Genomic DNA, 22,919 nt, shown 5'->3' with positions numbered 1-22,919 from the left:
TGGTAAAATCAGTAACAGAAGTGACAGTAACAATTTCCCCTGCTTTTGCACCGAAAAATCTTTTGTGTCAATTCCGGAGCCTGTGTGCTCAATCGAGCGTGAGGTTTGGCTTTGGCATGTGTAGTCTGCGAGAGGTTACAAACTACACAAAACCTGCAAAATCTCACTGGCTGCTGGAATCCTTGTCCGTGACGCCAATTATGTGAAGGTCCGCCCGAAATGAACGGGTGATGAATGATTTTTGGGTGCAAAAATAACCAACAAGAGGCACAGGGGTTTTGCAGTAACAAATCAACAAGGTGCAATTTATTGATTATAACCACAGCTAAATATGCATTTGGTTAAGGGATCCAGGGAAGAGAAGGGTAAGACAAGGAAAAAGGGAGGAAAGAAGGTCAGGGAATGGGGTATAGCTACCAAAACGTGATGTCTTCGGGGTCCCGCCGCCGAAACTCGCTGGTGCACGTCTTGGGGAGTACTCAAAGGACAGTCGGGCCGAACCCCAATATATGTACTGTTCTTGGTTGGGGGAAGGTAACTGAAATTAGGTTTCCATGGAGGGGAGAAGTCCATTGTTTTCATGGCCGAATGCTCACATGTACGTTAAGTTTTCCCCCTCCCTGAGTTGGGAGGGAGTGCAGTCCCAGTCTCTGGAAGGAGGTTGCCAGGGGGGTGCCATGGGGGTGCCATGGGGGTGACAATAGGGTGCCAGAGGGGTTCTGGGTTCCTTGACGAGGGGATTCGCATCTCAGTTGGTCTGTCACGGTGGTTGAAGACAGACAAGAGGGGTCTCCTCATGGAGCGGGGGGGAGCCACCCCAGAGCTCAGTCCAGCCAGCTCAGGAGTTTGGAAGAAAGTCCAGTTCAATTGTCCAGAAAAGGACAGCATGCCCCCTTCGAGTACAGCCAGAAAGTTGAGGCCAGTGAAGTTATTGCAATATGGCAACGGGGGGCTGAAAGAAGCCGAGGCAAGATAGGAGTCGGTTGGGATCAGGATAAACAACAAGGAAACATGGTCAAGGTAACCACAAACGATACGGGAGAATATACATGTTTGGTCAAAATACGGGATAGTTTTGATGACAAAAGAGTGAGTATGAGTGTTTTGCCATGGACAAGGAATCGTGCTGAAAACATAAAGGTTAATCCAGTATCAATGGCAGTGGACATGTGGCATGGGCCACCTCTCAGAATAAATTGTTCCTTCCTAGTAAGATCAAGATATCAAAGGAACCTTTGGGTCAAATGGTAGAAGCAAAACAGGGAACCGACCTGGGACAGAATAGAGGACGGGACCAGTTGGTGGGAGAAGGAAGGCAAAGGTTGTGGGTGGTCGAGTGTCACTAATCCTAGAATAGGAAATGCATGGTGGAGGCATGACAGAATGATGTTATCCTTACAGAGACACGGTAGAAGGAGTAGACGGGAGGTTAATGATACAATAGAACGAAATACTGAGCAGGAAAACTTAGTGGTAGGATTAATCAGAGATTTTGGGATCCTGCAGAATGTGACTAAAATAACAGCTTGCCTGCCATTACCACAGGCTGCAGGTGAACCAATTCCCTGGGGAATAATACCGGTAACCAAAATGCCTGAAATATTCAAGAATGTTTCATGGTCCTGCCAGTCAGTTCCCAAACCAGTAGATGTATGGAGGGATTCGGGCTATGACTAGAGAGGAATGTGAAAAGAAATCCAATCATTATGGTTGGATTCAAAATACCAGGAGGTGTTTAATTGCAACCCCAATAGATGAGCCATGCAATATAGTACGAATAAGAACGAAATCCCAGCAAAATGAGATGAGTTGTCAGAATGTCACACAGAATTTTGACACCTGGAATAGTTGGAAGACATTATGGGGACCCAGTGTTTTGGAACACTATAATTACCTTGGGGAAGTACAATGGTGCATCCAATGGTCAGGAGTAAAGAATCAGTCACATTATAGGGCCCTTATCACGTCTACATCTTCCCGAGAGTTCAGACCGCAGAAAGAGGATTGGAATTGTACTGAGGTTTTTACATGTGATACCCCGGAAGACCGTATTGGATTGGTACCGGTGAAAATGGCATTAAAGTGGGGATGCGAGTGTAGGGGGTATGATCACACGGTTAGCAGAGAGTCCATGGATGGACCTATAGATTGCAGATATACTACTGTGCACAGTCCTGGAAATTTAGTCTGGGTGTTGGGACACGGACAGTGGACCACACATTTACCTCTAGATGGATCAGTAACACAAATCACCCTAGGGGTTCCCACATTGTGTCCATACTGGAAACAGAATAGATTAATCCAAAGGAAAGGACTCAGAAAGAGAGAAGAATCCCTAGAGGAGCAGTGGCATGAACCTGGCTCAGGAGTACAATTTGGATGGATATTGGAGTCATTATTCCCTCCGGTAGTGACATATCGAAACAGGGAAATGCTCAACAATTTGTTAGGACAGACAGAAAGGTTGGCAGCAGCTACTAAGAAGGGATTTAAAGATCTAAATTTGCAATTGCAAGCTACATCAAGAATGACCCTACAAAATAGAATGGCATTGGATTTGCTACTGTTAAAAGAGCATGGAGTTTGTGGTTACCTGAGTAGGAGAATAGATCATTGCTGTGTACACATTCCAAATGTTACACTTGAAGTTGAGAAAGATATTTCTCAACTGGCAGAAGTGGAAACAAAAACCAAGGAAATTGAAAAGGAAGCACAGCATAATTGGATAGGAGCAGTATTTGATTCTTTGGGGCTTCACCTGTCTGGCTGGATTACGTCTGCTATACAATATGTACTAATGTTTTTTAGTATTTCTAGTGACTATATGGATTGTATATAGATGCCTCTTAGGTGTGATCGAAAAGGAAAAGAGGCGATCTCTCCGGTTGCTGAAGGTGATGACCCGCGGGTGGCAGAATGAAGAACACTCCCCACCTCGTTATGAAGATGTTACTGTCAATACTGTTGATTGAGCATCCTTGCAGCAGGACTGAAGGATGCTCAAAAGGGGGGAAATGTTGGAAAAGAAATGAAATTTAGCAAAATATTTAATTATAGTGAGTTGTGTGTGAACTGGTTTGTTAAAAAGTAGTTTTGTAGCCGTTGAAAGTGTGTTGGGTTTTGTGTGTAACCTAGCAGGTAGTCTTAGGGATTTAATAAATAATTAAACTAGTGCAGGAAAGTAAGAATGCTAACCTGTCTGGAGGCAGCATACAATGCTCTTAGAATAAGATAAGCAGAAGATTAATGATCTTGTTTGTGAACCAAGGAATGTATCACAAGGGGTCTGTGACCAGGCAAGGGGAATGGGGAACTGTTTCTTGGAGACTTTGTTGTGAATCGCATGTATAAGAGGGAAGCATCCATACGTGAATTTGGGGGCTCGGACTTTGGGACGTGAGTCCCCCAGTTCCCCGGGCCCTTAATAAAGCACCCACAAAACTTATCTGAGTTTTGTGTCATTTATCAATCGGGCAACACCTCATCTACAGCCTGAGGAACCAGGAGCTCAAGGCTGCAGTGTGGAGACTGATGACTGGATGCTTTCAGGAACATTGAACTTTTGGCCAATTTCTGCAAATCACTTGTAATAAAAGTCATCTTTGATACTTCTTGTTGGCTTCATTTTGGAGGTTCTTTTTCTTTGTTTTACCTTACTAATCTTGTCCACAAAGAAATGTCATGGTTTATGCTATTTCTCATTTTGTTTCCCTCCACCTTCCCTGTGGCCACAGACTGTGTCAATGAGGGGCTGCACTCTTGGTGGCTTTAAAGGAACTAAAGGATCCCCCAGCAATTTTTTTTTTTTTTCAGAGATCCCCTAGTGTTCCCTTCTCTGGAGCTGCAGCAGCAATATCTGTTGTGCATAGCTGGGGGCAGATCAGTGCTGGCACAGCAACTCTGGTCCTGCTGGCCACACCATTCCTGATAGAGGCCAGGAGCCATTGGCCTTCTTGCCCACCTGGGCACACTGCTGGCTCATGTCCAGCCTGCTGTCCATCAGTCTCTGAAGGTCCCTTTCTGCCTCGCTGTCGTCCAGCCACTCTGTCCCCAGCCTGTAGTGCTGCAGGGGTTGTTGTGGCCAAAGCGAAGGACTCGGCACATGGACTTGTTAAACCTCACCTTGTTGGATCTGGGCCCTGGATCCAGCCTGTCCAGGTTCCTCTGCAGAGCCCCCCTACCCTATCACAGAACCATGTTTGTCTAAACAATTTTAGTATGAAAATAACCTGTGTATGATGGACTCATGAGATGCTGCTGGGACGTTGCACATGGCTCAGGTAAGAGTGAGATTGTTATTAAATTGTTTCCTATTTAACTATGGTATGTTGGCCATGAAGAGAAACTTTCTGTGCCTCTGAGTCTCACCAGTTCCTGACCCCCAAAGGACACAAACCTGATGAGTTCTGGTTCCCACTCCAGTGGCTGCACTTGCACCTCCCTCCATAGCCAGAGCAGAGCTCCCTTGTCCCAGGAAGACCTTGGCAATGCAGGGATGAAGGAAACAGGACACGCTGTGGGGACCAGGGACAGTGACAGAGATTTGGGGTGGTTGTGAGCCCAGGATAGGACCCGGCCTTTGGCTTTGGTGAACCTCATCCCATTGTCCTGGGCCCATGGCTCCAGCCTGTCCAGATCCCTCTGCAGAGCTTCCTGCCCTCCAGCACAGCCACACTCCCACCCAGCTTGGGCTCACCTGGGAACTGAATGAGGGTGCCCTTGATGGCCTCATCCACATCAGCAATAAAGAGATTAAACTGACCTGGCCCCAGTCCTGAGCCCTGGAGACACCCCTGGATGTGACTCCATTCCTCAGCTGCTCTGAGGGCCAGGGGGTGGATGATGTAAATGGTGGGAGGGTGTGGGGACAAAGTGTGATTGATTGTCAGCCATGAAGGGTCTTGATTTTCATATCTGTTCAGACTGCACGAGGAGGTGCTGGGGGTCAATGTCAATAGGACATTGCTGATATCAATCTCTAATGAGGAGAAGAAAACCTAACTGGATCAAACAATTCTCTCTTCATTGTTTTCAATATAGTATATTGACTTTATTTCACTTCTGAAATTTGTCTAATTAACCACAGAAGAATTCAAAGTCTGAATGTTTCCCAAGGGCTTGTCTTGTTAAAGTGTTTTGAACAAATCTTTTTGAGCCTTTGTCACTGAATTCCTGAACTGAAGAGCTCAAGAGAGAAGAGGTCTCTGGAGTAGCAAAATTAATCAGACACCTTCAAGTGGCTGAGGATGCATGCCCATCAGAGCAGCAATTAACAGAAATGGGCACAGCTTTGTGTCTGCCCCAGCTTTGGCATGGGCCCTGAGCCTGGAGCAGGAGCAGCTCTTGAGGGCCCCAAGACCGGGGCTCTTGTGCTCCCTGGGCAGATGGGATGGCAGCAGGGGCTGCAGAGCTCTCAGCACCTCAGCCCGAGGGAGCAGGGCAGCCAGGGAGCCTCCTTTGGCCTTGGCCAAGAACCTTCCTACATGGCTGGGGCTGACCTCTGTGGCAGCTGCAGCTGCTGCTGTGCCCTTGCCAGGGGCTGAGGCCATGGGACCAGTACCCAGAGGAGCCTGGCCGGAGCAGAGCTGTGGGGCCAGGGCCAGGGCCAGCTGGGCTGGGCTGGGGAGAGGCCCTTGGTGCTGCCCAGAGCTCAGGGCAGCTGGCAGAGCTTGCAGGGAGCTGGGCTGGGCTCAGAGAGTCTGGCCCAGAAACCATCAGTGTCCATCTCAGCCTGGCTGAGCGTGCAGGGGCAGGACTCAGGCCAGGCCTTGTGGGGCAGGGCCAGCGCCTGTGCAAGGCATTGCAAACAGGCAAGTGCCCCAGAGAGGAGGCTGCTCTGTGCCCTTGGTGGCATGGACAGAGCAGGGAGGGAGCCCAGGACATTTGTCAGTGCCAGCCTCTGTCCCCATGTGTTGGCAGCCCTGGCTGCTGAGCCCAGCTTTGGCCTAGGCTGAGTTTGGCTGTGGCCCAGCTCCATCCTCCTGCGGGGCTCAGGGTCTGTTCCCGGCCATAGCCAGCCCTGGCCGGCCTCTCTGCTGGCCCAGAGGCCGGCAGAGCCTGGTGCAGGGCTGTCTGTGCAGGCCCACAGGTGCCATGGGCTCTGCAGGAGCTGGCAGAGGCTGCCCAGCAGGGAGGCCATGGGGCACAGAGCCCCAGGGCTGCTGTGGGCACCACGGCACAGGGGCCATTCCCAGCCACAATGCTCCTGGCCTGGGCTGGGCCTGCACAGGGGCTGGGTCACCATGGCTGGGCCAGCACAGGGCCGCAAAGGGGCCACGCAGCCACTGCTGGGACTGACAGCAAGGCCAGGCACACAAGCAATTGCTGAGCATGGCCTGCGCTGGCCAGGCCTGACTGTGCCAAAGGCAGAGCTCAGCCGCCCTTGGGGGCTGCAGGAACAGTCCAGAGCCCAAAGAGCCTCCATGGTTATGCTGGAGACCAAGGCTCCAGCACGGAAATGCAAGACTGGGATGAGGAGGGCACTGAATTCTAGCACACACCTCAGCTCTCTGATGATCCCGGCACCATGCTGGGCCCTGTTTCACGCTGGAGCAGAGCAGATTTTGATGGGACAAGAGCCCTGTGGGGCTGTCAGGGACCTGCAGCTGGCAAGGTGCTCTGCTCTCCCTCAGGTGCTCTTGGAGAGATCCAGTCCCAGCTGGGCACCTCAGGGCACAAGTGGCACTGCCTGTTCATAGGCACACAGCTGATGTCTGCCTGGAAAGGGGCACAGGTGTATATACTTGTACATTTCATATTATACGAGCACATTTTTGTTTCCTGTGGGACGAGAGTACTTTTGAGAACAGGCAGAGTTTTTCCACCAGGAGTGGGAATTTGCTGGATATACTGGATTCTTCTACTGATAGCAAGATAAGAAATATTGATCTCCCCTCCATCTGCACCACCAACATTCAGTCTAATATGTCATGATCCTCTTCGTTCAGGTGTTTCCAGCTCTCCTGTTTAAATGGCCGTGTCTAAGGACATCTCTTCATTTAGAGCAGCTGGATCTATGACCTTTCCATCACTCCCAGATTTCCTCCTCCAGATGCTCTCTGGTCATTCAAGTGCCTCTCACCAGACTGGCTTCATGCTTTGATCTCCAGAATGTTGCCCAATCTTTCTGAAGTTCAAATAAATATCGCATGAATGAACATCTTAATTGTGTTTATATCTATCACAGAATTATCTTTTCTTATGTCTTGGTCTAAAACTTCTCAGATACAGAAATGCCTTGGGAATGGGGGACATTTCAGATGCTGCTGGGATGTCACATAGAGCTGAGGGATGAGCTGTGATGGTTGTTAAACTGTTCAAATGTTCAACTTGTGTTTGTTGGCAAGAAACCTTTCTGTGCCTCTGAGTGTCACTAGGCTCTGAGCCCAAATTACACAAACCTGATGAGTTGTGGTTCCCACTGCAGGGGCTGCACTTGGACCTTGGCTCTGCACAGGAGAGCTCTTCATCCCCTTTCCCTCTTTTTCTCCCTCTGGGCATGGAGGGAGCTCCTGACTTCAGCGTGTGACTTGTGTGTGCAAAGACCAAATCTGGGCAGAATCAGGGCAGGGAGGGTTTGGGAGGACCCTGGCTTCTGTGCTGGGCACAGAAGGTGTTTTCCATTGCTCTGAGACTGTCTGCTGTGTAAAGTGGATTTTGTATCCAGCAGAGGAATGACTTTTGCATTTGATGGAGCTGTGCCAAGTACCACTTCAGAATAGGTATGAGATCCTGGATAGAGCGACCCAACTAGATGATTTAGGAGAGAATTGCCTGCCCAGTGAACCCCCCAATTATGATTCATCTGCAAGACGGATCACTACCTCTATCATCAAGAAGAAAAGAAGGGTAATTGTAGTAGGTGATTCCCTCCTGAAGGGAACTGAGGGCCCCATATGTCAACCAGACCCATCCCACAGGGAAGTCTGTTGCCTCCCTGGGGCCCGGGTACAAAATATCACTGAAAGACTACCTGGGCTGATTCAGCCCTCTGATTATTACCCACTGCTGATACTCCAGGCTGGCAGTGATGACATTGAGAAGAGGAGTGTCAAGGCAATTAGAAAGGACTTCAGGGTACTGGGTCAGGTCGTTGATAGGGCAGGAGCACAGGTGGTGTTCTGCTCAGTCCCTTTGGTGGCAGAGGAAAATGATGAAAGAAACAGAAGAATCCGCATCATCAACAAGTGGCTTAAGGGTTGGTGTCATCGTCAAAATTTTGGATTCTTTGATCATGGGGAAACTTTTACAGCATCTTCTCTGCTGGAACCAGATGGGGTACACCTCTCTGTTAAGGGCAAAAGGTTTTTAGCTCATGAACTGGCAGACCTCATTGAGAGAGCTTTAAACTAGGTTTGAAGGGGGAAGGGGAACCAGCTGAGCTATCTGGAAACAGGCCCAAGAATTGCAAGGCTGAGTTAGGGGTGAAGTCAGTAGCCCAGATGAGGTGCATGTATACCAATGCATGCAGCTTGGGCAACAAACAAGAAGAGCTGGAGGCCATGGTGCAACTGCAGAGCTATGATGTAGTTGCCATCATGGAAACATGGTGGGACGACTCACATAACTGGAATACTGCACTGGATGGATACAAGCTCTTCAGGACCGACAGGAAAGGAAGAAGAGGTGGAGGGGTGGCCCTTTATATTAAGCAAACTTTTGATGCCATCGAAATTGAAACTAAGGAAGATGAAGTTGAATATCTATGGGTAAGAATAAAGGGGAAGGCCAACAAGGCTGACACCATACTGGGAGTCTGTTATCGTCCACCCGACCAGGAAGAAGAGGTAGACCACTTATTCTATAAGCAGCTAGGTAATGTTTCACAAGATCATCAGCCCTTGTTCTTGTGGGTGACTCCAACCTACCAGACATCTGCTGGGAACTTAATACAGCAATAAAGAGGCAGTCCAGGAAATTCTTAGAATGTATGGAGAACAACTTTTTGTTGCAGCTGGGGAGGGACTATGTTAGATCTGCTATTTGCAAATAGAGATGGGCTGGTGGGAGATGTGGTGGTTGGAGGTCGCTTGGGGCAGAGTGATCATGAAATAATAGAGTTCTCAATATTTGGTGAAGTCAGGAAGAGCACCAGTAAAACTCTTGCTTTGGACTTCCGGAGGGCAGACTTTGGCCTGTTTAGGAGACTTATTCAGAGCGTCCCTTGGGAAGCAGTCCTAAAAAACAAAGGAGTTCAGGAAGGGTGGGCATACCTCAAAACAGAGATCTTGAGGGCACAGGAACAGACCATCCCTGTGTGCCGAAAGATCAGTCAACGGGGTAAACGTCCAGCCTGGCTGGGCAAGGAGGTTTTGGAGGAACTTAAGAATAAAAAGAGGATGTATCAGCGTTGGAAGAAGGGTCAGGTCTCTAAGGAAGTATTCAAGAGAGCTGCTAGAGCATGCAGAAAAAAAAATGGGGAGGCCAAAGCTCAGTTTGAACTTAGAATGGCAACTTCTGTAAAGGATAATAAAAAATGTTTTTACAAATACATTAATGGTAGAAGGAAAGGTAAGACCAGCCTTTGTTCTTTATTGGACAAAGGAGGGAACTTAGTATCTGAAGATGAGGAAAAGGCAGAAGTGCTTAATGCCTATTTTGCCTCAGATTTTAGTGGGAAGATGACTTGCCCTCAAGACACCTGCCCGCCTGGGCTGGTTGATGGTGACAGGGAGCAGAATGGTCCCCCCATTATCCAAGAGGAGGCAGTCATAGAACTACTGAAATGCTTGGATATTCATAAATCTATGGGACCAGACGGCATCCACCCCAGGGTAATGAGAGAGCTGGCAAACGAGCTTGCAAAGCCACTCTCCATCATTTACCAATAGTCATGGCTCACTGGTGAGGTTCTGGATGACTGGAAGCTGGCCAATGTGATATCCATTCATAAAAAAGATGCAAAGGAAGATCCTGGTAATTATAGACCAGTAAACCTGACCTCAGTACCTGGCAAAATAATGGAACAGTTTATATTATGCGCCATCACGCAAAATTTACAAGATGGCCAGGGTATCAGACCCAGCCAGCATGGATTTAGGAGGGGTAGGTCATGTTTGACCAACCTGGTCACCTTTTATGACCAGATAACCTGCCTAGTGGATGCAGGGAAGGCTGTAGATGTTGTTTACTTGGATTTCAGCAAGGCCTTTGACACTGTCTCCCACAGCATTCTCCTAGACAAACTGGCAGGCCGTGGCTTGGACAGGAGCACTCTTTGCTGGGTTCAGAACTGGCTGCATGGCCGGGCCCAGAGAGTGGTGGTGAATGGTGCTGCATCCAGCTGGCGACCAGTCACCAGTGGTGTCCCTCAGGGGTCTGTGCTGAGGCCAGTTCTGTTTAATATTTTTATTGATGACATGGATGAGGGTTTAGAGTCCTTTATTAGCAAATTTGCAGATGACACTAAGCTGGGAATGTGTGTTGATCTGTTAGAGGGACAGAGGGCTTTGCAGAGGGACTTGGAATGGTTGGATGTATGGGCAGAATCAAATGGAATGAAGTTCAATAAGTCCAAGTGCCGAGTCCTGCACTTTGGCCACAATAACCCCCTGCAACGATATAAGCTAGGAACGGTGTGTCTGGACAGTGTTCAGGTGGAAAGGGACCTGGGGGTGCTGGTTGACAGTCGGCTGAACATGAGCCAGCAGTGTGCCCAGATGGCCAAGAAGGCAAATGGCATCCTGGCCAGTATCAGGAAGGGTGTGGCCAGCAGGAGCAGGGAGGTCATTCTTCCCCTGTACTCAGCACTGGTGAGGCCTCACCTGGAGTATTGCGTCCAGTTCTGGGCCCCTCACTTTAGGAGGGACGTTGAGATGCTTGAGTGTGTCCAAAGGAGAGCAACGAGGCTGGTGAGGGGCTTGGAACACAAGCCATATGAAGAACGACTGAGGGAGCTGGGGTTGTTCAGCCTGGAGAAAAGGAGACTTAGGGGTGACCTTATTACTCTCTTCAACTTCTTGAAGGGTGGCTGTGGTGAGCTGGGGGTCGGTCTCTTTCTCCGGGCAACAACAGACAGAACAAGAGGACACAGTCTCAAGCTGCGCCAAGGGAGATACAGGCTAGAATTAAGGAGGAAGTATTTTACAGAAAGAGTGGTCAGATACTGGAATCATCTACCCAGGGAGGTGGTAGAGTCACCATCCCTCGAAGAGTTTAAAAAATGACTGGATGTGACACTTGGTGCCATGATCTAGTTGAGATGTTAGAACATGGGTTGGACTCAATGATCTTAAAGGTCTCTTCCAACCTAGAATTTCTGTGATTCTGTGATTCTGTGCCTTCCCTTGGCTTTGTTGGCTGACCATAAATGAATATCCCTCTGTGTCTCGGGCAGCTCCTTCTCCAAGGAAAGCAGGTGGGAGTGAGAGCCAAGGAGCTGAAAGCTGCAGGTGCAGCCTGGGCTGGAGGCAGCTCAGATTTGCACAAGGCTGCTCTGAGTGCCAGGGCTTGGAAGGGGGAAATGGTGGGGTGGGGGTAGGGACAGAGTCTGATTGAGTGTCAGCTAGGGAGTATCTTGATTTTCATATCTATTCAAACTGCATGAGAAGGTACTCGGATTCAATCTCAATTAGGGACTGCACATATTCATTTATGAACAGAAAAAAAAAACCTAAACAGGACCTAAAAAATATTTGCTCACTGTCTTTTTAAATATAATGCATTTACTTTGAACACACTACTGAAATGTGTCAAATTAACCACAAATGATTTGAACATTTAAATCAAATTATTCCCAGAGGCTTGGCTTGTAAAGGTGTTCTGAATGTTAATGATCCCTGGGACACTGAATTCCTGCACTGAAGAGCTGAAGGCTGAACAAGCCTCTGGAGCAGGAAAATTCAGCAGCCTTCAAGTTGCAGAGGATGTCAGCAGCCCTCACGGAGGCCATGCCTGCCCAGAGACCGTGGGGGAATGGGCAGACAAGGAGAGCGTCCCTGGGGCTGGGGCAGCACAATTCAGAGGCACCAGTGGCTCCAGCTGGGAAATGGACTGTGGAATGTGGCTGGGAAAGCCCTGCCTGGGCTGGGCCAAGCAGGACAGAGGAGCCCTGACCCCCAACCCCCAAACAATTCTCTTAAGGAGACATTTAAAAGGAATTACAATTGTTTGTGTCCTCTGAGTTGGATGCACTGGAGAAATATCAACAAGAGATTCTCAGGAGCTCAAAAGAGCAAACCAATCTTTACTGGTAATTTTAGAAAATCAGAGAAACTTTGAAAAAAGGAAAAAGGTTTTCTATGACATTCAGTCAACAAAAAACACTTATCAAAGTGACCCATTCAACTTCAGAAACTCTATGCCTGTTCAATTTTAAGTTAATAAAATTTGCAAGAGGACAAAAACAGAAGTAGACACAGAAAGAGAGAAAGACAAAATTATTCAGAGAAGGACACACACAGCTACCAACTCTGAGATTCCAGTTGCGTTCAGATAGAAATTTCAAGAGGAGGTAGGGCCAAGATTTGTGCTTACCTTGTGGTCAGCCTTCAATACCCCTTGGTCTTCCTGGGTCCTTCCCCCAGGTGGGACTTGGGCTCTTTTGGTCACTCAGGATCTGGGCTGGGGGCTGCAGAGGTGGCTGTGGAGCATTGCCCGTGCTGTGCCAGGGACTGGCAGACACTGCTGGGCTGGGATAGAGGCTCTGTGGGGATTGGGGTTCCAGGGCAGGGCAAGGCTGGACCTGCCCCTTCCTTCCCCACACATGAAATGTTTCCAGCCAAGAATCTCCTCCAGTCTGTCACAGCAGGGAATGTTGGAGGTGGATCCCAATTCTGGCCTTGGGCACCTGGTTGAGAAGGACAGTTCTTTTCCATAGGAAAGAAAACACAGAGCCCCGGTGTTTGGAAGGCAGGTGAGAGCCTCCCTGGGCCAAGGCCAGCCAGACTTGTCAGGAATGGCAGATTTTGTACGGGAGCACTCTTTGGATATAGGGTATTTTGGAGGTGGGAGCCCAGTCTCAGCCATGGGTGCCTGAAGCAACTGGCAGTGACTGAATCTACACTGGGGGCAACTGGGATTGACTGGGACCATGCTGGGGGGGACTGGGATCAGAGTGGATTCATACTGGGATCATACTTGGAGTGACTGGGTCAATGGTAGAGACCACTGAGAGCAACTGGGATCAGACTGGGAGGAACTGGAACGATGCTGGGACCAGGCTGGGATCATTATGGCATCAGAGTAGGATCATACTGGGAGGGACTGGGTCTGTGCTAGAGGCAATTGGGAGGAAATGGGACCATGCTGGGGAAAAATGGGATCATACTGGGAGCAACTGGCATCACACTGAGGGTGACTGGGGTCATTCTGGGATCACACTGGATGTGATGGGGAGCAGGCTGGGGGCAATTGGGACCATGTTGGGGCAACTGGGATATATAGGAAGTGACAGGAATTATGCTGGAGTAGCTATGAGTAACTGGAATCATACTGGAAGCTACTGGGAGCAACTGGGCGTGATTGGAAATACACGGGGGGTACTGGGATATACTGAGAGAGACCAGAAGTGACTGGGATCACAGAGGAACCATAAAGGATGTTACTGGGATTATACTGGGAGCATCTAGGAGTGACTGGAATCATACTGGGAGTGACTGGAATCGTACTGGGTTGGCTTGGAGTGACTGGGACCATCCTGGGGGCAAAGGGTACCGTACTGAGAGTGACTGGGTTCGTACTGGAATCATACTGGGAAGGATTGGAACCATACTGGGAGTGCCTGGGACTATAGTTGGGGTGAATGGAAACCCCTGGGACCCTGCTGGAATCATACCGGGATCATTTTGGGAGTGACCAGGATGATACTGGGATCATACTGAGTGTAACTGGAAGTGACTGGGACCACCTTGGGGATGACTGGGAGCCACAGGGCCCATGCTGGGAGTGACCTGGGGGGAACTGGGGGAACTGGCCCAGCTGGGGCTCAGGGTTGTTCTCCCCCAGGGCTGCCCCGGGTCCTGCTGCCACCCCTGGCCCTGCAGAACTGAGGGACAGGGGACAGCTGAGGGACGGGGTGGGGGTCTCAGTGCTGGGTAAAGGGGTAAAAGGACGTCTTGGTTCTTAGGAATGGGGGTGCAGGGGACTCTCAGGGTGATGGGAATGTGGGGGGGCAGGGATATGGAGTGGTACAAGGGAGTTCTAGAGGGTCCTTGAGTCCAGGAAAGGGGAGTCCAGGGTTTCCCACAAAGGGGCAACCAGGGTGGGGACACCCAGGATATTTGGAAAGGGGGAGTTCAGGGGGTCTCTGGTTTTGCACAAAGGTGGGGCTGGGGGCTGGAAAAGGCAGGAATGGGGGTCCAAGGTGTTCCAGGACATCCCAAGGTCAGGCCCACAGCAAGTCTGGAGGCTGGGAGCCATGGGATGACCGGGAAAAAGGGAGCAGGGAGCCCTGATGTCCGAGAATGGGAGATTCAGGGGGGGCCCTGTGCAGGATAAGGGGAGCAGGGGGGTCCCGGTGCCAGCAGGGGCGGTTCAGGGTCCCGGTGCCAGAGGTCCCACTCCCCCCTGACCCCCCAGGAGTGCCCCCAGCCCCAGCGTTGGAGCCATCGCGCTGCTCCTCCTCACTCCCAGTGTGATCCCAGTAGAACTCAGTAACCCCAGAGCTGCTCTCAGGATGATCCCAGTTGCTCCCAGTCCTTCTTTATTATGATGCACTTTGCCCCCAGCACAGTTCCAGTTGGTCCCAGTTGCTCCCACTTTGATCCTGTGTGATCCCAGTTCTCCCAGTTATCCCAAGCATAGCCCCAGTCACTCCCAGTATGATCCCAGTATGATACCAGTCTCTCCCAGCTGGGCCCCAGTCACTCACACCTGCCCCAGGTTGCCCCCAGCATGGTCCCAGTTCCCTCCAGCACATTCCCAGTGGCTCCCAGTGTGGTCCCAGTCCCCACCTGCATGGTCTCAGGCACTCCCAGTATATCCCAGTTGCCCTGAACATTCTCATAGTCATTGCTAAGCACTCCCAGTTACCTCAGCATGGTTCACTTGCCCCCAGTTTTATACCAGTCACTGCCAGGACATCCCAGTTGTCACCTGCATGACTCCTGACATTCCCAGTTGCTCCCAGTTCCTCCCAGTGTGTGCACAGGAAGCTCCCAGCATGGACCTGGTAGCTCCCAGTAACCCCAGTCAGGGTCCCTTGACATCCACTATAATCCCAGTATAATACCAGTGACCCCCAGTGTGATCCCAGTCACTCCCTGTCTATGCCAGCATGACCCCAGTAGCCTCCAGTATGATCCTCATGACTCCCAGTCTCTCCCAGTAATCCCTGTCACCCCCAGCATGCTACCAGTCACTGCCACTTCCTCCCAGTAGCTTTCAGCATGATTCCAGCTGCTCACAGCCACTCCCAGTCAATCCCAGCATGATTCCAGTTGCCCTCAGTGTGATCCCAGTCTCACCCAACATGGACCCAGCTGTTCCCACTATGATCCCAGTATAATCCCAGTTGTTGCCAAAATAGTTCCAGTTGTTCCCAGTTCCTGCCAATATAATCCCACTTATCCCTAGAATAGTCCCAGTCCCTCTCAACATGGTCCCACTCATTCCCAGTTGCCCCCAGCATGGTCCCAGCTGTTCCCAGTGTGCCTGCAGTCCCCTCAGTATGGTTACAGACACTCCCAGTATATCCCGGTGTGCCCAGTAATATTCTGGTTAGCTCAGAATGACCCCAGTCTTTCTCAGTTACTCCCAGTTGCCTCCAGCATGATCCCAGTTTCTGGCAGTTGCCCAAAGTGTAGTCCCAGTTGGTCCCAGTATGATCCCAGTTGCCCCAGTTGTGTCCTTAGTCCCCTCAGGATAGTTCCAGTACCTTCCAGTTGATCCCAGTTGCTCCCAACATGCCACATTTTCCTCCCAACTTGGGTCTAGTAGCTCCCAGTACCCTCCAGTCAGGATTTATTCTCATCTGCTGTAATCCCAGTGGCTCCCAGGATGATCCCAGTTGCACCCAGTCACTCCCAGTATGATTACAACTACCCCCAGTATGACCCCAGTCACTCCCAGTATGATTCCAGTCCTGCCCAGAGTGACTCCCTGCCACTCCCAGTGTGGGCCCAGTTCCTCCCAGTCACCTCCAGCATGGTTCCAGTCATAGCCAGCACCTTTCCAGTAACTCTCAGTCTGGTTCCAGTATGAATCCAGTCACTTTCAGATACAACCAGTATTATTTCATTCACTCCCAGTACAATCCCAGTTGGTTCCACTATGACCCCAGCATGGGCACAGCTGCTCCCATTATCATCCAGCATGGTTCCAGTTGTTCCCATTTACACCCACTGTGGTTTCAGTCTCTCCCAGTGTATCCCAGTTGCTCCCAGCATGTTCCCAGTCACTCCCAGTTGCCCTAAGTTGCTTCCAGCCTGATCCCAGTTGCTCCCAGCATGTTCCCAATCACCCTCAGTGCAGTCTCAGTTGCTCCAAGTAAGATCCAGTATGATCCCAGTCAATCCCAGCATGGGCCCAGCATCTCCCACTGTGATCCCAGTAGGATCCCAGTTGCCCCCAGCATGGGGAGGGGCAGCATGAGCAATCCCAGTTGCTCCCTGTTCCTCCCAGTGTGATTCCATTTGCCCCCAGTATCATCCCAGTCACTCCCCATATGATCCCAGTTTCTCCCAGCATGGTCCCAGTCATGCCCAGTTGCCCCTAGTGTAGAACCAGTCACTCCCACTCCCAGTTTCTCCCAGTTTGTGGTCCCAGTTCCCCCCAGCATGGTCTCTGTTGTTCCCAGTGTGTTCCCAGTCATCCTCAGTATGGTTACAGACACTCCCAGTATATCCCAGGTGCCCTCAGCATGTCCATGGTCATTCCCAGACACTCCCAGTAGTCCCAGTAACATGCTTGTTATTCCAGTATGATCTCAGTCATGGCCAGTATATCCCAGTTGCCTCCATCATTAATCCAGTAATTCCCAATTCCTCCAGTTTACTTGCAGCATAATCCTAGTTTCTCTCAGTTGCTCCCAGTAGCCCAAAGTGTGATCTCCGTTGATCCCTTTCAACACCAATATGAGCCCAGTAACCTTCAGTATGATCCTTGTCACATGTCAGCACTTGCAGTATGGTCCCAGTATAATCTGAGTTACTTCTAATCACTGCTAGTATGGTCCCAGTTGCCTCCAGCTAGATCAACACAGTCAGTCCCAGTATGATGCCATTTGCTCCCATCATGCTCACATTTGCTCCCACTCAGGCCCAGTATGGGGGATGATGTTCAGGGTGTGTTCCCAGTCACTCTCAGTCCCTCCCAGTATTAGTCCAGTCCCTCCCATTATGATCCAGAGATGATCCCAGTGTGCTCCCAGTCACTGCCAGTATGAACCAGTTGTGCCCCACATGGTTCCAGTTGCTCCCTTTCAGCCTCACTTTCCTTCCAGTCACTCCCAGTCTCTCCCAGTGTACCCCAGTTCCGTCGAGCATATTCTAGGTCACTTTCAGTTCCTCCCAGCATGATCTCAGTTGCTCACAGCTGCTCCTGGTCACCCTCAGAATGATCCCACCCCAATTTGCCCCTGACACGGTCTCAATTGCCCCCTGCCGGCTGCTACTCACTCCCAGTATGATCCCAGTATGATCCCAGTCTCTCTCAAGGTGATTGCAGTCTGCCCCAGCATGGGTCCAGCTGCTCCCAGTATGATCCCAGTATGTCCCATTACAGCCCAGTCCCTCCCAGTGATGCCACTCCGGAGATCCCCCTGCCCTATCTGTGTTCCTCCCTCCTGGATATCCCGAAAGGAGCCCCAAGGGCTGGCAGTGGCCAGGCAGGGTCCCCAGCAAGGCCCAGTTTGGATGTGCAGCTCCCAGTTTGCCAGTTTGCCTCTCCTTTGGCCCAGGCCGACTTCCCCCTGACCGCAGCGGCTGGGAGCAGCCGAGAGCACCGTGCTGCTCCATCCCCGCTCCTGCTGCGGGCTGCGAGGGTTGTGGGAACGGGGCACCGAGGGTGTGGCTGCTGCTGGGGGAGGAGGAGGAGGGACGGAAGAGGAGGAGTGGGATGAAGAGGAGGGACAAAGGAGAATCAAGGAAAGGAGAAGGAACCACGAGGTCGAGCATTCCCTGAATTTGCAGCCCCCACCGGTGGGATCATCACCCCCCATCTCACAGGTGGCCTGGGGCAGGGGAGCTCAGCCCAGATATCCTGGGAGGTCCTGGGTTGGGTTTTTGGGGCGATGTTTGGAGAATGAAGAGCTTCAAGGCTGAGCAGAAAAGGCCCCTTGTGGGAGACATCGGGGGTGGTGGTGGTGGCTGCCGGCAGAGGCAGCCTGGAGGAGCAGAGCCCTGTGTCCCCCAGGAGCCCAAAGTGGGGAGCCCAGAGAGGGGGGAGCGCCGCCATTGGCAGGAGCCTCAGGAGCCTGGAGAGGGGCAGGGGGGATTCCTTGGAGCCCCTGCAGCCCAGAGCAGAGAATGAGGGGAGAGGGGACCCTGGGAGCCCAAACACCCCCAGGTAAGGGATGGTCCCAAGTTTCCCTCATTTGCCTCACGACCCTAACAAGGACAGAGACTCAGACCCTGAAGACCCTGACTGCCGTTCTGGCCTGGCTGAGGTGCATGCCTGCCAAGTGATTGTTTGCAGCTGTGCTTGCTGTGCCCACGCTGTACTGCTTGGGTCAGGGCCTGGCAATGAGCGGTTTGCTCTGTGTACACTTTCAACTGCTTTATGGTCCCCGCTCACCACAACAGCCCATGAACTTCCTACCTCTGGGCGAGATGCCACTGTAACTTTGTCTGTAACTTTGGTGATCCCTACAGAAGATCCCTCATCTGCCTCACAACCACCATCAAGGATGGAGATTGAAGCCCCCTCCCAAGGACTGAGACTGAGACCCTTAAAATTCTATCCCAGGGGAGCTGGGCTGACTGGAGCAGGATGTCTGCTAAGTGCTGCCTGCAGGTGTGTTCGCTGGACCAAGACTGGTTTCCCATGGCAACCAGTTCTGAAACAATGGGCCCTGCTCACTGCTGGGACTGGTTTGTCCTGTTTGGAACTGGACTGTCTGGACTTGTTCCCATCTTACTCTCCACTGTCCTGTACCCGCTCCCTAAACTATAAAAGACCCCTGAGTTAACCAAAGATTTTGAGATTCACCCCGACGTGACAAGAGGGATCTATTGGCCGGACCATGAGGATTTCTTCTCTCTGTTGGTAGCTATTACCCCCCGCCTCTTTTTGTCTTTCTCTCCTTTAACTCCTTTCTAATCCTGCTATCGCATTTGCTGTGGGCACTCAATAAAAGGTGCATTTGCTTTCATTAGTACTGAAAGTCCCCCTGCTGTGTGTCTTTAGCACGCTGGGATGGTAAAATGAACCATCACAACCCTCACTTTTTCCAGTGGATCGTAACACCCTATTATCCCTAAATGGGGAGAGCAAAGCGGGGGGAACTTTTGGGATTGCTGGGACTGCCAGCAGCCTGGGGAAGGCAGGCACCCAGTAGAAGAGGACCCCCAATCCAAGCATGACCCCAGCAACTGGGACAGGGGGAAACCCTTGAACACCAAAGGGGAGGAACCAGGCACGGGGAACACCTGGGAGGCTTTTTCAGGGCTGAATCTTGGTGATTGGGAAGTTTTTATGGAGCCCAGATGGCCAGTGACTTGTAGAGATGGACTCGGGCAGAGGGACCTTCAAACACACCGTACTCATCCCTTGTTTTCCCCAAACTAGGATTTCCCATTCCCAACCCTTGGGAGGCTGTGAGGAAGAGGAAGATGCCCTGTGAAACTGAGGCAGGTGAGGAGGAAGTCAGTGCCCCTTTCCCCTCTGTGTTGCTCCATCTCCCAGCCCAGAATAGCCCCCAGCTGCCTCACAGCCCTGGGGGGATCTCCTTGCCCTTGCCTGTGGCACGGAGGCAAATCCCATCCTGTCCTTGTCCTTCCTCCCCCAGAGCACGAGCTGAGGATGGAGACCAGGGAAGACAAATCCCCATGGCAACAGAACTTCGTGGAAGAGGCTGTTTTGAGCAGCTCCACCGCACAGGAATCCAATGGGGAGGAAAAATCCCGGAGATCCCGCATGAGGAGGGGCTGCAAACACAGATCATGGGGATCTGAGGAGGTAAGACCCACCCAGGGCTGGGGAGGCGGCCAGAGCTCAAAGCTGGGAGTCCATGAGCAGCTCCAGGATGAGAAGAATGAACACCAGTGCTTGAACTGTGGGAAGAGCTTCAGGTGAAGATTGGAACTGATCCACCACATGAGAATCCACACAGGGGAACAGTCATACAAGTGTGGGGAGTGTGGAACGAGCTTCCGGATGAGCTCTGAAGTGAGCAGACACCATAGGAACCACACAGGAGAACAGCCCTACAAGTGTGCCATATGTGGGAAGAGCTTCTGTGACCGTGCCAACCTGATCAAACACCTGAGGAGCCACATGGGTGAACGGCCCTACATGTGTGAGGAGTGTGGGAAGAGCTTCATCCAGAGCTCCCACCTAACTGCCCACATGAGGACCCACAATGGGGAGAGGGGCCCTACAAGTGCAGGGAGTCTGGGAAGAGCTTCAGCCACAGCTCCAACCTGATTGTCCACCTGAGAAGCCACAGTGGGGAGAGGCCCTACGAGTGTGAGCAATGCAGGAAGAGGTTCCTGAGCTGTGCCTCTCTCCTCCACCACCAGCTCATTCACATAGAGGAGAGACTCTTCCACTGCCCTGACTGTGGGAAGTGCTTCAACCACAACTCCAACCAAATCAGGCATCGTCGCATCCACACCAGCGAGAGGCCCTACGAGTGTCCTGAGTGTGGGAAGAGCTTCTCACGGAGCTCTAACTTGACCAGACACCAACAGAGCCACCACTAAGGGAAGCCCTGTGTTGAAGATTGCAGTGCAACATGTTTTCCATTACTATCTGTATGGCAGATTACCTTTGTCAAGTGGGCAGTTTACCTTATCTCTCTTTTTGAGAGACCACATTCATAGCTCCCTTGGGAGGGGACATCTGCTGATAACAGACTATTGAATGTCACTGCATGACTGATAAGAACTATAACATCCCATTGTGAGATGCTCTGCCCAGAGGGAGCAGCCAAGCATTCCTACACAGATATAATCCAGAAGGTTTTGAAACACCAGCATGGCTTTCTCCATGGGATTCCCCAGAGGAACAGCAACTGCCTCTTACACTGGATCTTCACAGGAAGAATACATCCTGCTCTACAGATCCCCCTTGCTCCAACAGAACCACAACTGATACTTCAGGAGGACTGCAGCCGCATTTCCAATTGGACTGCCACCAACACCACAAAGGGTGTCAGGTTGGGTTCTGACTTTCAGTGTTGTTCTAATGTACTGCATTGTTTATTTTATCCTTTTATTTTTTCCTTTCCCTATTAAAGAACTGTTATTTCCTGCTCCCATATTTTTGGCTCAGAGCCCCTTAATTTAAAATTTATAGCAATTCGGAAGGGTGGGGAGGGTTTACATTCTCCATTTCTGGGGAGGCTCCTGCCTTCCTTAGCAGACTCCTATCTTTCCAAACCAAGACACTGGACTAGGGGCAGCAGGCTGGCTGCTCCCCCTGCCTCTCCCCTCGGGCCCTGCCTCATGGACACCTTGGCACTGAGCGCTGCCTCGGGCTGCTTTGTCTCTTGCAGGCAACTCTGGTGCTGTGGAGGATTGCAAGCATGCCCGAGTGGCACTACGCAATACTCCTTCATTCTCCCCACCTGCTTGTGGCTCTGCTCTTGCAAATTTTCATCAACACGGAGCAGAGGGCAGAGCATGTGGAGACCCAGAGCTTCTGGACAGCATGCCAGGAGGAACACAGCCTTCCCAGCGAGCCCAACAGGCACCAGTCTCCCTGTCCTTCCCAGGCCCTTGCAGCCAGGGCCAGTGCTCCCAGAATGACCTGGCCTTTAGCTCGGCATACAGGTCTGAAGTGGAGACCATGAAGGCTCTGCTCCTCCAACTGGGCTTTGCTCTTGAGCACAAGCAGCTCTGGGACACCCTGCTCTGTGCCGACACCCAGCATTATGCAGCGGCTCTGCTGGTCAGATGAGATCCCCTACTCCCCACTGCCACCACCAGCATTTGTGCCCCGTGCCTGGAGTGCCCCACGCAGTCCCTGGGCTTGTAAGCAAGCGGGCCTTGTCAGCGAGGGAGGGCCGAGCAGACTGCAAAGGACTGGGAGAGGAGGATGCCCAGCAGCAGCCGCCTCCCAAGGGGCCCATGTCCCCTTGCCAAGTGCTGGGCAAAGTTGGCATCTCTGTGAGTCACTGCTGGGAGAGGTTTGCCCACCCGGCTCAGCGCTTTGATGCCTGTTTTGCCTGCCAATGAGATGCGCTGTGCCTTGAGCCCCTTGTGTCCCCACATGGCCTCATACCTGCTCAGCTGGTCAGGAAGCAGCCCCGCTGGCATCTGCCTGCCCTGGCCTTCTTGGTAGAGGTGAGCCTGATGGCCAGTGCTGCCTGGCTGAGCTGCCTCCTAACTCTCTGGCCTTTTTCTCCCGCTCCCCCCTGGCCATGGCAAGACGGCCCTGGCAGGAGGCTTTCCTTGCATTCCCTCAATCTGGCCTCTGACCATGGTTTGGTTCCTCTCTCTTCCAGCCCTTCAAGCCCTCAGGGAAGATGAGAGCCCATCTTGCATGAGTATATGGATTCCGATGAAAGTTGAAAGAAGATCTGCAGAACTTCATTTGACTCCTGGATCACCTGTACTGGCATCCTTCAGGGATTTCCAGTTCCCATCAAAGATGGGACCACCTGCAGAGCAGAAGGGACCAGCTGCAACTCCAGGCACAGCTCTGGCTGCTCACAGCTGAGCCTGTGCCAAGCTCCAGCAGCTCCTGCCAGCTCTCTCCCTGTTCGCAGCTCCTTCCCTGCTGCCCTCAGGCCCTGCCCATTCCCTTTTTTACCTCCCAGCTCACCCCTTTGCTTCGCTTTTCCTTAATAAACTGTTTTCACTTGACCCACGTCTCCG

At 51.5% G+C, this 22,919-nt stretch overlaps 1 pseudogene; it reads left to right on the top strand.

Moving 5' to 3' along the window:
• Positions 1–8,441: 8,441 nt before the first annotated feature.
• LOC131094994 (zinc finger protein 239-like) lies at positions 8,442–20,801 on the top strand (annotated as a pseudogene).
• Positions 20,802–22,919: the final 2,118 nt, after the last annotated feature.

Source organism: Melospiza georgiana, chromosome 32 (genome assembly GCF_028018845.1).
Source record: "Melospiza georgiana isolate bMelGeo1 chromosome 32, bMelGeo1.pri, whole genome shotgun sequence".
Taxonomy (NCBI): Eukaryota; Metazoa; Chordata; class Aves; order Passeriformes; family Passerellidae; genus Melospiza; species Melospiza georgiana.
The sequence above is the reverse complement of the archived record's forward strand: the minus strand, read 5'-3'. Positions and strand labels throughout refer to the sequence as shown.